We start from the raw sequence: 19434 nt of genomic DNA, 5'->3' as shown, positions 1-19434 counted from the left end.
CAGCTCAGAAAATAATGGTTGCCAACCTGATCCACACTTGTGCTTTTTAGCATTTCCCTTGTCCACTTGTTCAATGAGGTTACCATACTCTGCTCACCATTTTTGGACCAATTGGATACTCAACATCTTCTCTTTGCAGAAAGCAGTAAGATTTTGGCCCCAAGAGTCTTCCACGATTCCTTTCTTATACTCCATGGAGTAGCTTTTTCTTTTTGTGCTCATTTCTAGAGGTAAAAAAAAGGAATTGGGGTATCAAGGTGGGGGGAGGGGGATCACTTAAAATGACACAAGGGGGATTAGAGGGGAGGATCAAAATGGCACAGGAGAATCAGAGGGGGTGATTACCAATTTAGTCATCCCCTTTGATCCTCCTGTGTCATTTTGATTGCCTCCTCTGATCCTCCTGTGTCATTTTAATGATCCCCCTCCCCCCACTCTTGTGCCACTGAACACCTTTACCAGACATCCCCCCTACCCCTTTATCAGACATTTATCCCCTGGAGCCTGCCTGGGGACTGTCACTGGGCTTACTGGGGCCTGGATCTGGGCTGGAGCAAGGTGTGCCACTGACTGAGAACCTTCAGTCATCATGAGGGTGGCCGCAAGCATTAGGTAGTGTCACCAGAGACAGACCAGCACTCAGCACCATGGCCGAGTCCCATCTGCTCTAATCCTCCTGTTTTACTACATGCATCTGAGAAAGTCTCCTCCTCTCTCCCGCTCCGCCCCACGCTCACTGCTCACTGGACCTCCGCTCCGCCTCCACACACCAGTGACTTCAGGACTCTGAGTAATGTCACTGGTTGCTAGACGCCAGTCCTGGCGGCCCTAGCGACCAGTTTATGGTAAATTGATTTTCATTCTGAGACAGAGCCTAGGGGGGGCCTTATTTTCGGGGGGATGCCTTATATTTCACTCAGAAGGAAAACTGTAAGTAGGTCTTATTTCCAGAGGATGTTTTATTTTCGGGGAAACATGGTAGGAGACAGAACCTTCAGAGGAAGTCCGTTTTCAGTGAAAGCAAGGAGAGTCAAGATCTCTCAGAAAAGATGTCTATACACAGAACCATGTCTTCCTAGTGAATCATGAAAAGATTTGGGTGAGATTGGGATGGTGGGAGTTGTGTTAGGGAAAGGGAAGTAATGAAACCTATGGGGGAAAAGATTACCAAGAGATGTTTAGTATCAAAGGGTATGAGGCATACTGTGGTAGTTTTAGTGATGCCACTTAGCTAATTTTAATCACATGAATCTAAAATATTACTTTTTTTTTTTTGGTAACTAAGCTTAAGATGCAGTATGACTGCCTCTTATTTTTATCCCGGATCACTTTATTGAGTGCCATAAAATTCACAAATTGTAAGTGTACTATTCAATGATATTTAATATAGTTTTGCAACTAACACAATCTGATTTTAGATAACATTATTCACCCAAAAACTTTCTTCATGCAGATTGGCAGTCAATCACTATTGTTATACCTAGCACCAGTCAACCACCAATTCACTTAAAGTCTTTATAGATTTTACTTTTTCAAAATATCCTATAGTTGGAATCTGAATTCTTTTGTGTCTGGCCTTTTTAACTGAGAATACTATTTGTTTGCTTATTTGACATTTAATTTGTATAACTTTACATTTCTATCAATAATGCATAAGGGTACCAGTTTCACCACATCCATTCAAACCTACTGATATCATAACTTATTGGTAATCATAATCTAGTGGTGTATAGAATTTTTCATAGTGATTTTGATATTATTTGCATTGCCTTGAAGATATATTTATTAGACCCACATATATATTCTCTGGTGAAATGTCTACTAAGGTAATTTTATTTTTTTAAATTTGTTTCCTTAGAATTGAGTTGTAGGTTTCTTTACGTATTCTGAAAACATTATAATCAGATATGTAATTTGCAGATGTATTGTCTTAATATGTATGTAGCTTGTCTCCTTTTGAAATTTATAAAGCCTTTTGAAGAACAAAAGTTTTAATTTTGATCTAGTTTACTATGATTTTTTTCCTTGGATAAATTGTGATTTTGTTTTTATATCTAAGAACTTCTCTTTGCCTAACCCAGTGGTTCTCAACCTCTCTAATGCCTCTACCCTTTAATACAGTTCCTCATGTTGTGGTGACCCCCAACCATAAAATTATTTTCATTGCTACTTCATAACTGTAATTTTGCTACTCTTAATCATAATGAAAATATCTGTGTTTTCCAATGGTTTGAGGCTCTACAGCAGTGGTTCTCAACCTGTGAGTCACAGGTTGAGAATCACTAGCAGGATTGCAATTTTGCAAAAGAAAAAATTCTGGGATTTCTGTAGGATTTTTAATAAAATGAAAGATTAATTTGGGGAGAAGACCAATTCAGTTTTTCAAATTAAGATAATAAAATATCTCTCCATTTTTTATATTCTATTTTTCTCAGGTATGTTTTGCAGTTTTAAGTACATAAATTCTGTTTTCTTTTTAAATTTGCTCCATAGCATTTTAGTCTTTTATATGCCAGTGTAAATACAAATTTTTAACTTTATTTTTAGTTTTTTGTTACTAATATATTTATCAATTTATTTTACTGATTTTGTATCATGCTACTTTTCTAAAGTTCTTTTCTTTTCATTATATTTATTGTTGATTCTAAATATAGTTCTTAATTCTAATAATGTATTGGTAGGGTCCTTAAAATTTTCTACATACAGAATTGTGTTTCTGCAAACAGAGACTTCTAACTTGGGTGTCTTTTACTAAGTTTTATTGTTCAGGCTATAATGCCCATTACCTTTTTAAAATTATACTTTATTTTTATTGTTGACACTATTACAGATGTCCCCTTTTCTCCCCTGCCTTTGCCCTACTCCACCCAGACTCCACCCTCCTCTCCATCTGGCCCTTACCACATTGTTCTCTGTGTCCATGGGTTATGCATATATGTTCTTTGGCTATTCTCTTTACCTTCTTTCATCCCATCTGCAAAACTCACCTTCTGTCTGACATATGTAGTACAATGTATTTGTATCTCTGTTTCTATTTTGTTCACTAATGTATTTTATTCAGTAGATTCCACATATAAATGAGATCATATGGTATTTGTCTTTATCTTACAGGCTTATTTCACTTAGTATATTAATTCCAGGTCTATCTATGCAATTGCAAAATATAAAAGTTCCTTTTTACAACTGCATAGTATTCCACTGTGTAAGTGTACCAAAGCTTTTTTATCCACTCATCTACAGATGGACACTTAGGCTCTTTCCTGATCTTGGCTATCCTTTACTAGAGGCCCCTTGCAGAAAGATTCCTGTAATAGGGCTTCCTGCTGTGGTCTCTGCTGCCCCGCCTGCTTCTCCCCCTTCTCCACAGCCCCGTCTACTTCCCTTCCTTCTCCGCCAACCCACTTGCTTGCTTCTCCACAGCTTCGCCCCCTTAGCAGTGCTTGGCTTCTTTCTTTAGTCTTCGCTCTGGCCTGGATATGCAAATTAACTGCCATCTTAGTTGGGTTAATTTGCATACTTGCCCTGATTGGCTGGTGGGCATGGCTTGTGGATATAGCAAAGATATGGTTAATTTACATATTTCTCTTTTTATTAGAGAGGATAATAAAAGCCTAGTATGCTAAGTATCTGGTTGTCCAGTTGTCCATTCAACCAAGCAAAGCATAATATGTTAATGATATGCTAAGGCCGCTCAACTGCTCTCTATGACATGCACTGACCACCAGGGGGTAGACACTTCAACCAGCAGTCTAGCTTGCTGCTGGGGTCAGGCTGATTGGGACTGAGAGAGATGGGCTGGACATGCCCTGGAGCCCTCCCATGGTCCCTACCTGCTGACCAACCCCCTATGTCCCTCCCTGGCCCTGATCACGCACTGGTGAGGTCCCTTGGCCTGGCCTGCACCTTCTCTCAACCTGGGACCCCTTGGGGGATATTGGAGAGCCAGTTTCTGCCCAATCCAGCAGGCCAGGCTGAGGCACTCCACTTGTGCAGGGATTTGTGCACAGGGCCTCTAGTTGTAAATAATGCTGCTATAAACATACGAGTTGCATATATTATTTCTGATTGGTGTTTTGGGATTCTTAAGATGTATTTCCAGAAGTGGCATCTCTGAGTCAAAAGGCAGTTCCATTTTTAATTTTTTGAGGGAACTCATAACAGTGGCTACACCAGCCTGAATTCCCACCAGCATTGTACTAGGATTCACTTTTCTCCACATCCTCACCAGCACTTGTTGTTTGTTGATGTGCAAGTGTAAGCATGATTGCCTGGTTCTTATTTCAGGGAAAAACATTGCTCTTCACCATTAAGTACAATATTAGATGCTTATAAATGATTTCTAATAGATGACTATGTTCCCCTTGTATTTTGTAAGTTTTTATCATTAATGTCTTGACTCTTACTAATACCTTTCTATAGCTATGATGTGATTATTATTATTTTTTTTACCCTCTCTAGTCTATTATTGTGGTATATTATGTTAACTGATTTTTAGATGATGAACAAACCATGCATTCTGGGGAAAATTCCAGTTGGTCTTGATATATAATACTTTTAATATGTTGTAGCATTTAGTTTGCTGTTGTGTTGTCAGTTATTTTGCATCTTGTTATGTAATTTCTATAATTTCCTTTTCTTATGTTATTTCTGTCTGGTTTTGTTTCTCAGCAATGCAGTTTTCATAGTTTTCCAAGCATCTGTATAAGTTTGGTATTATTTTTTCCTTAAATGTTTCATAAAACCAGTGAATTTATAAGGACCAAGAATTTTTCACCATCACAGATTTTTAAAAATTATTAATTCAATTTCTCTACTAGGACTAGATATATTCAGATTTTCTGTTTCTTCTTTAGGTGGTTTTAGTAATTGTTGTCTTTATAATAATTGGTCAATTTCATTTATAATAAGTTGTCTGGTTTGCTGGCATAAAATAGCTCATAATATTTTGTTGAAATACTTTATTATTACATTATTATGTATGAGCCTCATTAATGATTTTTTCAACTTTTCATATTTGGCAATTTATGTTTTCTCTCTTTAATCTTAGTAAGTCTAACATAATGGCTTGTCAATTTTTGTGATCTTTTCACAGTCATCTTTTAGTTTTACTGATATATTGTTTTATTTTCTGAATTCTCCTTAGTTGGTTATTATTTCATTTTTTTTTTCCTGTTTGAATCAATTTTATTACCCCTCCTGCCCCCTTTAGGTAATTTTCTTAACAGCAAAGTTTCTATTAGTGAATAAAGATTTTTCTCTTATTCTAATAGATACATAAAGTTATACATATCTAAGTACTATTTACAGGAGCCAATATATTTTGACATATTTAATTTTATTGTCATTTAGTTAAAAATATTTTCTAGTTTTCCTTGATAATTTTTCAACTGTAGGCTTATTTAAAATTTGCTAATTCATTTTCCAATATTCAAAGATTTTCCAGTACTGTTTTATTGTTTATAACTTAATTCTATTATATTTAAAAAATATACTCTAAATTGCCTTATCCTATTTGAGTTGTCTTATCTGTAACATAACATGACTTATCCTGGAGAATATTTTATAAGCACTTGGGAAGAACATGTACTCTGTTTTTGTTCTGTGTTGTTTTCTACAAGGAACATGTCAAGCTGGTTAGTGGTCTTATTCAAATATTCTGTATCTGTGCTGACATTTTCATAATTGTTAGTATGTGGCACAAAATAATCCAACCACAATTTCTGAATTGTCTATATATCCTTTCAGCTCTAAGTTTCTGCTCCATATATCCTTGAGACACATTTTAAGATGCATATATGTTTTATAATCATTTTATTTGAATATATGGACCATTTTATCTTTATTAAATTTTCTCTGTCTCTGGTAATATTTCTTGTTTTAAATACTATTATGTACTAGATCAATGTTGCTGCTTCTATTTTGTGTGTGTGTGTGATCATTCTGTTGCAAGTATATCTACATTTTTCATTTTACTTTCACCTATTGGTCTTTGATCTAATTGTGTTTCTGTGGACACTATGCATTAAATCTTGCTTTTTCATCTTCCATTTTGATTGGGTGATTAGTCAAAGAACATTTAACTATCAATATGTTTAAATTTCTGTTCAGCACTGCTGTCTATCTACCTACCTATCTGTCGTCTATCTATTTATATTTTTCATATCTTTTTTTTGCTGCCTCTGTTCCTCTTACTACTGAATTTTGTGTTAACTATTTTTTAGTGTTTATTTTCATTCCCCAGGTGATTTTTTAAAACAATGTACATATTTCTTTTTCTTTGTCATGAGGATTACAATATGAATTTTTGCCTTGTCATACTCCAAGTTAGTTTTTAAAAAATTGTAAAAGTTTAAAGACTTCACCCTCGTTTTAATAACAAATAGCCTTCCACAGTGTCGTGGATACTGACAGGAGATATATGACTATGGACCAGAAGCAGAGGACATTATTACTCACAGTAATGTTAGGAGCCAGCAGATTAGCATTTTCATGCCCTGGTTCTCTGAGGCCTAGTTTCCACAGAGCAGACTGAAAAGTGCCAAGTGGTATTTGCACACACATTGAGTTTTATTACAGGAAGGAAACGCTAAGGTTAGCTTACCGGGATCTTATATACAGGACAGCAGCCTGCTTGTGCTTTGCTCCTGTGGGAAGACACTATCTCTATCTTCATGGCTGTCCACTATACAAACATGCTCAAAGAGATGAGCAGAAATGTCTCTGCTGACCAGATATATGGAAATAGGGGAGGCCTAAGGGGAATTGTCTCCCAATAACTACTGGCTTAATTCCTTTTAAATAGGGCAACTTTAAGATAATTCCATACTGAACTCTCTTTTCATATATATATTACATATATATATATATATATATATATATATATATATATATATATTATATATTTTATTGATTTTTACAGAAAGGAAAGGAGAGATATAGAGAGCTAGAAACGTCACGTCTATGAGAGAGAAACATCGACCAGCTGCCGCTTGCACACCCCCTACCGGGGATGTGCCCGCAACTGACATACATGCCCCTGACCGGAATAGAACCCGGGACCTTTCAATCTGCAGACCAACGCTCTACCACTGAACCAAACCGGTTTCGGCTACATTTGTATATTTAATAATTTGAAAAAAAGTGTTATAATTATTTCCTAATAGAGCCATGCTCTTTTAAAGAAATAGAAGAAAATAAATGTATATTCAGAAACAATTTGTATTTATTTATGACTTTCAGTGCTCTTGATTTCTTTCTGTGTATTTGTATTAACATCTATTGTAATTTCCTTCATCTTAGTTATTTCTTGTACCTACTACATTTTGAATGACTTGTATACTATAATAGCAATGATTTGTTAGTTTTTGTTTATCTAAGAAAACTTTCATATCACCTTTTTTTGAGAGACAGAACACAAACACAAGCACACACACACAACACACCATCCTATATAGGTTTTAGCCTCCAGTGGTTTTGATAAAAACTCAAATATATTTGATAAGAACTCAAATATCGTTGCTGCTCTGTACACAGTGAATTATGTTTTACTTGCTCCTTTCAAGATTTTTGTCTTTGTTTTTGGCTTTCAACAATTTGTCTGTTTTGTATCCAACTGTGGATCTCTTTGTTCTTTGATGTCATTTTTAAAAATCTAATTTGTGGAGTTGTGTGCCATCATCCTTCATTGTTTCCCTGACCCGTTCTCTCTCCTCTGCCTCAGTGCCTGCCAATGCATCTGTGTTGGTCTACGTGATGTTGTCCTCCAGGTCTCAGAGGTTCTATTTATTTCTCTTTCATCTTTTTTTTTCTTTTCTTTTTCTTCTTCAGATTATGTACTTTCTATTGATCTATTTTTAGGTTCACTGATTTGTGGTGTGTTTTTTCTGTTATCTCAAACCTGCTGTTAAGTCTATCTACAAAATATTTCATTTAGATTGTTTTTACTTTTTACATTAGAATTTTCATCTATATATTTATATAATAGAGAAATATGCTAATTAACTGGGATGCCATAATGTATTGACTGCATAGGAGGAGGTTGTGCATGCAGTGTAGGGGGGGCGTTGGCAGTGTCTGATCAGCAGCAGCTGCAGCTGCTTCAAGGGCCAGAGAGGGAGGCAGGGCCAGACTGGCAACTAAAGGTTGGGAGGCACCACACAATTTTGAATCGCATGCTGGGCTCCTAGTTTAGTATATTCTTAGAATTTCTATTGTTTATTAAGATTACCTTTTTGCTGAAAAATATTTATGTTTTTCTATAATTCTTTAAGCATTATCTTCTTTGATTCTTTGTACCTAGATATAATAGCTGTTTTAAAATCATTGTCTACAAAATCCAATATCTGGGTCCATCAGAGACAGTTTTTATTAACTAATAATCTTTCTGAGTAAAGTTCAAACTTTTTTATTTTTTTTATTTCAATTTTTTTTTGTTGTTGATGGAAACTGTGCATTTACACAACATATTGTAGCATTTTGGAATTCCCATTCTTTTTTTCTAACTGAGAAGTGATGTTGCCATTGCTAACTGTTAGTTGTTGTTTTTTTTGTTTGTTTGTTTGTTTGTTTGTTTTGCTTTATGCAGTAATTTTTTTAGACTTAATCTGAGGGCTCTCTCTCCTCTGCAGTTTGTATTAACTGATTCTTCAGTTCAGTTGTTTTCATTCTAGTTTTATTTTTTAGCCTCAGTTCTTAATGATTATAGCTATGTCTGCAGAGATTAGTAGACAGCTGATGATTGGAAAAGTGTGTGCTCAAACCTTAAATCAGTATGGCTTCCACTCTCTTACAGTGGATTTTTGAACCTGATTGGAGAGCATTTCTGAAGTTCAGGCAGATTTTAAGTCTTTCCCCCAGATCCACTCCCTCCATTCTTTCATGTGCATGGACATAGTTTCCTGTTCAGCCATAGTTGCTTGGAGATCTTGGGGCCTTTTGGATATACTCTCCTTGTACAAATAGCTATTTATGATGCTAGGAATATGGGAGAGCTTATCAAATTCTATGGCTTTCTTCTTTCCAAAATATCTTAGCTAAAACCAATGGACCAGTTGGAAGTCTACTCACTCAGTCCTAATTGCTACCTTAAGCTGGATTTTTTTGCAATTGTATTTGTTATTTTTTTTAGTAATATCATGGGGTTAGATTTCCCACCCTCTGAAACAAATTAAGTCAGTATCTCTGCCAGAGAAGCTTCTAGCTTTCATAGACAATACTGGAAGAACTTCAACGTTGACTGAGATGAGGTAGGGGCATGGGAACAGCCATAACAATCAGGGCTCAGAGTCCCACGGTTGTTATGTGAGGTTCTTTGTTATTTCATAACTAAATGCTCCTTTTTTCTGCCTTGTTTGCCTTTGACCAATTTCCAATTTCTTGAAATGGATATCTGGGACAGTGTTCGTTCACATATACATTTGCTTTGGGGAAGAATTTCCTGACCTCTTTACTACTCCACAACTATAAGTTCATAAAAAAAATTTTTTTTCTAATAAAAATAAAATGTAATTTAAATTATTTCAGCTTACTAACTTCTGAATTATTTTATCAGGTACTTCTTATTTAAATTAAAGTGTCATTCCTTCACCCTTCATAGAGTTTTAAAAATCCTCTAAAAAATATCCACTGAGTTTCCCTTTTGCCCTCATTAGATCCCAGTTTTGATGGTTCCCTTTTATACCTTCTGCTGTTATGTCCCTTCTGTCTGACAGGGACATAGCCCTACACTGCAGGAATTACAGTCCTACACTGCAGGAATTTTAGAAATTGTATTTTCATCTTCTGGTATGTGACATGCAATGCTAGTGTGATGACCCAGGAGTAGGCTTTAACTTGAAATTGCAACACTGGTCTTCTTTAAAATAATTTATCTAAGTGTTAATTGAGTTGTACATTCCACAACACTCAAATCTGAAAGACCACATCTAAAAACAAAACAAAACAAAAATATTCCCAGAAAATTATAATCTAAATATCATATCTACTTTGTTCTGATTCCCTATCCTTACCTGCCCTCATTTTTTATAGTTCAGAGAAGTGTAAGGTCTAGGAACAGAGATTCAGTTTCCTTTATATTTCCATTCAAGACCTGGTGCATGAAATTTGTGCACTTGGGTGGGGGACCCTCAGCCTCCAGCACCCTCTCACAGCCAAGAATCCTCGGGAATGTTTGACTGCCAGTTTAAGACTGTTCTCCTTGGGGAGCAGGTCTACACCTGCAGTCAAACATCCTTAGCACTGCTGTGGAGGTGGGCAAGCTCCCACCACTACCATTGTATTCACCAGCTGTGAGCCCGGCTCAGGGCTTCTGGCTGAGTGGCACTCCCTCTGTGGGAGTGCACTGGCCACCAAGGGACAGCTCCTATATTGAGTGTATGCCCTAGGAGGTCAGTGCACGTCATAGCGACTGGTCCTTCCACCATTGGGTCGATTTGCATATTAGCCTTTTATTATCTAGGTTTTTACAGCTTTATGGAAGTTTTTATTTTTGTTTTGTTTTTTTAATTTAAAAACTCAGTATTCCCCAATTATTATTCTTATAATCTCTTCTATGGGCACTGTCATTCCCAAGTTTGATGGTGATTTTTAGGTTATCAGATAAATGTTAGATAATCACCTCAGTTAGTATATATCTTCCTGCCAAACCTGAAACAATTTTCAAAGTATAATAATTCCCTGAAGAATAAAAGACAACCATGAGTTGTCTTTTAGATTGATAAGAGTGGGCTCTTGAGCAGAGGCACAGACTGACAATGTGAATACCACTAGGTGCTGGAAAAGTGGCAACCTCTTTGGGAAACACTTGACTTACAAAGAATAAAGGTGGGCAGGGAGACTCTAGCCTAGTGATCTCAATTCTTGCTTCACATTACAATCAGCTAGGGAGGCCCTTAGTCTATACTCATGGTCTGCAAACTCATTAGTCAACAGAGCCAAATATCAATAGTACAAGGATTGAATTTTCTTTAGAGAGTCAAATTTTTTAAACTTAAACTTCTTTTAACACCACTTCTTCAGAATAAACTCACCCAGGCTGTGGTATTTTGTGGAAGAACCACACTCAAGGGGCCAAAGAGCCGCATGTGTCTTGTGAGCTGCAGTTTGCCAACCAGGGGTCTATACCACTCTTTATGCTCCACCTAGAAATTATTATTTAATTGCTCTGGGGTAAGACCACTCTTTAATTGTATGTGGTAGGCACTACTTGCTTGAACCTTTCTGAGAGAAACTAGCAAAAATCTCAATTGATTTTATAGATTTCCTGCATGCACTCTCAGGAAGGGATTGCAGAAAGTAATGAAGGTCTCAGATAGTAGAAAACTGCCTGGTCTGTAGTCACGGTGTCCAAGGCACTGGTGGTTAGAAAGTCTCTACTTCCTAAGGCTAGTCAAAAATTATCATTGTATTCTTTATCAAGGTCATAGTCTCAGGCTAAATCATCCTTGGACTCTGATAATATGACTCTGGGAACATTAAAGTAGAAAGCCTAATCTTGAACATAGTGACATGCTTGAGTTTGACCTGTTGAAGTTCTGCACAATGTAAGCACTCTTTCTTACCCGACATATCCTGCACTTCAATCTCTAAACAGTACTTTGGTCAGAAGAACCAGCTAACTGATGCTAAGGTGGAATGTTATGTTGATATGCATGCCATTAACAAAATACCACAGATTGGATGGCTTAGACAAAAATTTATTTCCTCACATTTCTGGGGGCTCTCCAAGAAGGTGTCAGCAGCGCTGGTTTCTTCTGAGGGCCCTCCCTTTGTCTTGCAGAAAGCTGTATTCTTTTATTTTAATATATTTTATTGATTTTGTACAGAGAGGAAGGGAGAGAGATAGAGAGTTAGAAACATCGACAAGAGAGAATCATCGATCAGCTGCCTCTTGCACACCCCCCAGTGGGGATGTGCCCGCAAGCAAGGCACATGTCCTTGGCTGGAATCGAACACAGGATCCTTCAGTCCCCAAGCCAACACTCTATCCATTGAGCCAAACCAGTTTCAGCCAAAGCTGCATTCTTGTTGTGTCCTCACATGGTCTTCCCTCTGAGGGCATGCATCCTGCTGTTTCTTTGTGTATCATAAACTCCTCTGTTTACAAGGCCACAAGTCAGATTGGATCAGGGACACCCCTGAAGACCTCATTTTAGTTTAATTGTCTCTAGTAAAACCTCATCTTCAAAGTTGGTTACATTATGAAGTAATGGGGTTTGGAATATCAGTATTTGAATTTCAGGGGGACAAACTCAGCCTACAACAGGTGCTGTCACTGCTAAAAAGACACAAAGCATAAAGCTGAAATGAGGGTTGTTCTAATCTGTGATCTTGTGACAACTACTTAATTTGTTCTTGGTTTCTTTACTTATAACATGGGGCGGGGCTACCATTCTGGCAAGTAAAAATAGAAAGCATGTATGAAGCTGACGCTGCACACTGTTAGAATACAGTTCTGCATGGATTCCTTATGTTTCTATGTGGCATCTTGACTTGTGTGCAAAGAGCATGTTTGAATACCAGCTGGAATTGGAAGTTAGAAATAGAATATCCCTTTGGAAATATCTGCAGTCATCCTAGGATATTGAAGACAAAGTCTACTCCTTCCCCTCACTTCAAACATTCACTTACATGATTGGATAATAACCTAGAGATGGCATCCTACTCTCCCATGGAGCAAATTGCTTACATTCCACAGTAATGAGCAATCTCAACTTCTGCAGAAGAGAGGATGGGAAGGTCACAAATAGCTCTGATAAAGGTCAGTATTTTCTAAAATTCAGAGTTCCTCTCCTGTGGTGATAGGTCTTTTTGGTGTGTCCTGTGGGAATCGGGGCATAGTGAGCCCCTGGATGGTATTGTTCTGGTCACTCCTTTTGCAGTAAATAAGAAATTGTCTGTTTGTCTTGTATTCTTCTGTCAGTACATGAATATAAAAGTCTACCAACCTAACTGGCTGCTTGCACATAGAGTAAAATTTCAGGCCTTTCAGAATATCTGACTTAGCACAGTAAGTACCAGATAAATATTAGTTCTTACAATGATTTTGTCAGGAATGTAGTTTACCTTAAGATGAAAAGTTTACAAACCACAGGGAAACCAATAATTTCTCTCTTAAAATTATCTATTCAGGTGCAATTTAATTCCTGTGTAGTTATTATATGTAGGAATTAAATTTTACTGATGTCATACTTTCAATTATAATGTCAGGCACAAATAACTTAGGATCAAATACTGACTTAAATCAATGAGAAGCAAATATTCTGCCTGAAATTGTTCGATTGTGTTAATAATTAGAATATTTTTACCAAACTTTGATAAAGTAGATGTGTTCAAAATAATCATCAATGATTATCATCTTTTTACACAGCTGGTAGAAATGAATTTTGTGGCATTTTAAAAAAGAGAATATCATAGCTGAGCTCTAATTAATGAATTTGTTTTTCTTAAAAGAAAGTGATTGGAACATAGAAAATATTTTTTTATTACTAAAATATGACTTGGTTCCCTGTCTAGAGAGCATAACCTTTTTGGAATCTATGATAAAAACAAGACACAGAATATATGGCAGCTTCAGACTATATAATACCAACAGTGGAAGAACATGGATAAAATATTTCAAAACAAATGTATGGAATAACAAGTAAATGAGATGGTGCACTGCAATTTTGAATTGTAATGGATCTCTGGCTAATGCCAAAATTTTTTATAATACTCAGTTCTTGTCCCTTTTCATGCTTTTGTTCCATTCTTTCAGTACATTTCACACCAACACCTCCCACATTTTTTTCAAAGTGTGCTTTAAAAGATAATCCAGAATAGTTTTGATATAATCTAATTGTTGGCTTAGCCCTAGCCATGAAGGTAGCTGTGATTTAGTAGCCCTTCCACTTGATTCTGTGCATGCTAATTTTGAGATGTAGGTCCCTGATCTGTACCTCTGAAAGTTTCCCATCGTATTAAAATTCAGGCCTTATGTTTTAATAATTTACTTAATTGACTTTCACTAGATCCTCCTGGACTGTACTAATACTCATATTGACACTATGCAAGTACTTAATAGATATTATCTTGCCTAATTATCACACCAGTCCTAGGAAAGAGTTATTCCCATTTCACATATTAGAAAACGAGATGGGTAGTTAGATAGCTTGATGATTCCCTTGCAGCTTGTAATTGGAAGAACTTGGGTTTGAGAAAACCAGAAAGAGGCCATCACTGAATAGTCAGATTCCAGTTATACCTAGAGCCTGGCATTTCTCCCTACAAATTCAATTACACCAGTCACTGCCAGGCTGCCTCTATTATATATCTATTAAAATAATTTGCTTCTTTCTATCCCACAGATAGCTCTGCTGAGGAAAGTTACTCAATGTCACCGTTATGTCAACAGACTGCTCCCACCACTGAATATTCTTTTAGCTTCTACCTGAATTTTAGCATGACCTCAACAAATTACTAATTTAAACCATTGTGAAATCCTCTATCTCCCCTATCAAAACTTTCTGGGAAACTGAATTAGATATTCATGCTTTTGTTCTCAACACGGCTAACGAGGCTAAAATTTCATCATGCTATTTTAATACCAAAACAGAATGCTCAGTTGCACTTCGTTTGTTGAAATTGGCTAGTGAGATCCAAAATTGAAAGCCAGACACTACTTCAGTGTTTAGGAAGAGGGCGGAAGTGTTCTGCTATTCCAGTTCTAATCCAGTTTCTGAACCCTCCATTTTAAGCCAAGTACAAACGTTTCCAACAAAATCACTCTTGGAGATTTAGGGTTGCCCTCATCTCGTTATTGTGGTGCTCCTTCACCAACCTACCAGCCCCTGGTGCTTACGTAAGCAGGAGTGGGGAGGGGATGGACACGACAGTCTTGGGCAGGAAGAAAGGGCAAGATGGAGCAGCCAACATAACCAGCACTGGATGTGACAAGGTTGCCAGAGGTTTCTATTGTATGGATAGTACCTGAACATTTAATGTGAACATTTAATGCTGTAGGTATCTCAACCAGGGTGGTAGCTGAAGAAGGGTTGAAGAAAGCTAGAGGAATCATCCTCTGTTGGGTATCTCTTGTCAGTAGGTTTACCCAGGTCTGCAGTGAGATAACCTTCAGACTTTTGTTATAAGAACATCACCTAGATAAGGGAGAAAGAAAAACGCAGCCAAAGGAGACACTTGTTTCTTTCTACGTCTTTTGTTCCTATCCTGACCCTGGTAAGGAGAGATGGATCCAACAGAGAAAAGAAGCAGCAGAGAAGCCAACTGTAACACCTATAGCATACATGTTCCCGGAGAGGGCTCTGAGTCAAGCCTGACTTGGGCAGAGAAGTTTAGAATGTAAGCATTGAATCAAATAGGTAATTACAGTAATAAAATTGATTGAACTTGTCTGCATTTTTTTCTCTCTGACAAGGATCATAAAATTATGGAATCTGCCTATGATTGGATGAGGGACAAAGTCACTGAATATTTGTTCCTTATTTGGTCCACACTGTTTAACAAACTAGTAAAAACTGAACTGCAATCAGATTCTTAAAAATGATGACAATTTAATTTTCCTTTGCATTTTTGCCCATCATATGTGCCAGCATCTCCTATTTGTTGCTGTTGTTGTTGTTGTAAGTCTAGTGTTTTTCAAAGTGCAGCATTTATACCAGCAGCCTTAGCATTATTTGGCATCTTGTCAAAAATACAAATGCTCAGGCCCCAACCCTAGGGTCACTGAATCAGAAAGTTGGAAGAGGGATATAATCATGTGTGTGTGTTTCTATGTGTTTTAATCAAAATATATTTTACAAATAACCTTTTTACAAATTTAAGGTGTACGATTTTTAAACTTTATATGTTATAATATAATTGCAATTGCAGCAATAATCTACACCCCTAACATATTATATATTTTCTTTTTAGTGCTTGGAATTAAAGTCTGGCCTCTTAACAAGTTTGATGATTGTAATACTATATTGTCTATATTCACTATACCGTACATTACATCTCTAGGGCTTATTTTACTATTCCTTGCAAGTCCATACCCTTAACTGACATTTGTCAATTGCCCAGATCCCAGCCCCTGGAAACGATCATTTTACTTAAAAATTTTATGTTATTTATTTATTTATTTATTTATTTATTTTTTTACAATATTTTATACAATATTTTCTTACTCTTTCTAACTCATCTCACTTAGCATAATATGCTCAAGTTCCATCCATGTGGTGGCAAGTGGCAGGATATCCTTTGTCATGGCTGCAATTAATATATATATATTACTAGGGGCCCAGTGCATGGATTCATGCACCTTAAAGGAACTGTGGGCTTCAAAGCTGCCGTAGGCACAGGGGTGGGTTTTGGCCCATCCTCTGCGCCCCCATATGGCCCCTCCTGCCACAGTCCCTGGTCCCCTGTCTGCCAGAAGCCCCCAGAGACTAAAGGAATCAAGCTTGCTCATACCTGCTGACTGCACTGAGCAATTAGGACCAGCTCCCTGTGCCAGCAGCAGGTAAGAATGGGGGCTGCTGCCCTAATCACCCATCAGGAGCAGGGGTAGGTGGAGAAGCCCTCAGGGGCTATCAGGGCCAGCAGCCACCACTCATACCTGCTGACAGTGCTGAGCGATGGGGACTGCCAGAGGGTGCAAGCAGCAGCTCTGGTGCGGGCATCAGGTGTGAGCAGGGGCCTGCCACCAGCAGCAGGTGCAAACATCCAGAAGGACCGCAGCACACAGGAGCAAACAATTTTCAGTAACCACCAGAGGCTAGCCCGATGACAGTGACAGGCGCCCCCACTCATCTACTCCACCATCTCACTGTGGACGATGTTCGCCATGTTCCATGCTCTGCCACCTGCTGCCAACGCCCATGGTTTGCACGCACCGCCTGGTGGTTGGCGCACATTCTAGCAACTGGTGGTTCAGTTGTTTCTCCATTTTGCCATTATTTATATGTTAGGTTTATATATAGATATATACAGTAGGTCACATCAGAACAGGCTTTCCAGATGATTCTACTACATGCTAAAGTTTATTTTTAAAATCTCACTATGTATTTTTCAAAATTTATCTTTATTGTTGAAAGTAGTAGACAGATGCCCCTTTTTTACCTCATTGACCCTGCATGTTTTTATTATTTAATTTTTTGTTAATCCTTACCCAAGGATATCTTTTCCATTGATGTTAGAGGGAGGGGGGGGGCCGGAAACATTGATGTGTGAAAGAGCTATCCTTTGGTTGCTTCCCATACGCACCCTTACCAGGCTGGGCCTGGAACCTTCGATGCCTTAGTGCTCTGGCTGATGCTCTTAACTACTATACATGTGCTGGCCATGCACATGTTTTGAATGTCTTGAAGGAAAGATTTAGTATAAAATGAAAATTTTGTAGTTTTCTATATTTATCACTTTGCCATTTCCATAGTACTTGATTAAAGTTAAAAGGAACTATTTGATCTTTCATTGAAATAATATATCAATGCTATTCAATAATTAATAATAGTTTATAATTTTGTCCAAATGAAAACATCTCATTTCATATATTTGTTATTAGTTACTTATCCTTTGATATAAGATGTTAAAGAGCTGTTGTGTGTAGGAGTCAATTTATTTAATTTTATTTGGGACATTATAAATCCAAGGCCTTTAAAAATGTAACCATTTCTATAATTTTAGTATTTTACTTTAATTTAAAATCATAAAGTAAAATGATCAATGCATTCCTAAAATTTGTGTCTGGTTCAATAATTCCTTAAGAGTTTATAACCTATTAGTATTTAACTGATGAAATATTTCAGTTTATTTTTTTTTTAAATTTACAATAACCAGCTTAAATTAGCTTTTTACAAAAGGTTTAGTGTCTGGCTTAACCTCTAAAATGTACTTATAACATTAATTCATATCTTATTTTTAAAAATTTACATTTCTTGTCTGTTCTAATATCTAGGAATATCAACATTTTAAGCTAAAATCTGGTGAACTCATATTCACTTAAAAAAGTCAGTGCATTACATTATGGTAAAACTATTAAATAGATTGTGGTTTTTTTTTTCTTTATTCCACAGTCATTATTTTTTTTCTAAAGCTACACACACACACATACCCACTTCTTATTAAGCCAAGCCTGATTCTGCATTACTCTAGAGCTAAATTAAGGGTGCAAAAAATTTTGCTTAATATCTGTTTCTGAGTAAAACAGTGTTTTTTAAATTATAGTTTTAAAAATACTTCCCAAATTTTACTGTTACTAAATGTAAAACATTGCCACATTGTATTTTGAAAAGGCATTTTAGAGAAAAGAGTCTAATGGTTAATATGCATAATATCCCAAACAAAAATCCACTTCTAAAAAAAAAAATTTGATCAGTGCAAAGGATGTCTCTTGATTTCATGTTAGCATCTACAGTAATTCATGTGTCCTTAAGTGTAATGAAATTTGAGTTAACTCTGTTGGAGTGGAATAGTAACAAAAATAACATCATTGCTGTGTTTTTGCATGCTTGAAGGATGTTAGGAATCTTTATAACCACTAAAAATACAGTATAGTATACCAAACAAAGGGATGCTAAGAACATGTGAGGTCTAAAATCTGTGGATTTGTGCCAGCTGAGCATAGCAACAAGTGGTTCTTTTTAACAGCCTGCACAAACACGTCTTTCATGGAGGAACACTCTGTCACTATCCCCCTCTCCCCCTCTCTCCCTGAAATCTCTCATACATGACATTTGCATTGACTCATCGGCCTCAAATTGCACCATCATGAATACTAGCATGCATTTTATATTCTTTCCATCAACAGCCAGGATGGGAGGCTAATGAACGGACCACCAATGTTTTAAACATAGTGTTGTCATAAACAGCAATTCTCTCTCACAAAAACCTCAACTTCAGTTGTCAACTTAATCAGAAAAGGGTTTTCCCCTACCATACTATAACCCAACCTAAGTTACTACCTACGTTAAAAAGTTTTAAAATTTTATACTAAAGTGTGACCTGCTTGGAAAACTCTTCCAGCTCTAGCTAATCTTACTGCCATATAGACTTTAAATTAAGTCATTAACTGAAACATAAAGTAATCTGACATGGTCAGAGTAATAGTGTTGGGAATAAAACCCAGAACCTTTATTTCCAGTGTCTGATCACACAACTGGCCATGCTTTGATCAGATTTCACTATGTTTAGACCAACCTCATTTCTTAGAAATTGATAGATTTCTGATAAATAATAATAATTTCTTAAACATAAGACTGGATAACTATTTACACTAATAAAATAGTAAGATGCAAATTGACTATACCATCATGATAACCACCAGCCAATTAGGAGTGAGTATGCAAATTTACCCAACAAAGATGGCAAGATAATTTGCATAAAATGCACTGAGTGGCCAGGGGTGGGGTGGGACACCTGTGTTGTTGCCATGGCAACAATGTAGGCATTCCATATGGC

Source organism: Pipistrellus kuhlii, unplaced genomic scaffold (assembly GCF_014108245.1).
Source record: "Pipistrellus kuhlii isolate mPipKuh1 unplaced genomic scaffold, mPipKuh1.p scaffold_m20_p_3, whole genome shotgun sequence".
Taxonomy (NCBI): domain Eukaryota; kingdom Metazoa; phylum Chordata; class Mammalia; order Chiroptera; family Vespertilionidae; genus Pipistrellus; species Pipistrellus kuhlii.
This window is presented reverse-complemented; position numbering follows the sequence as displayed.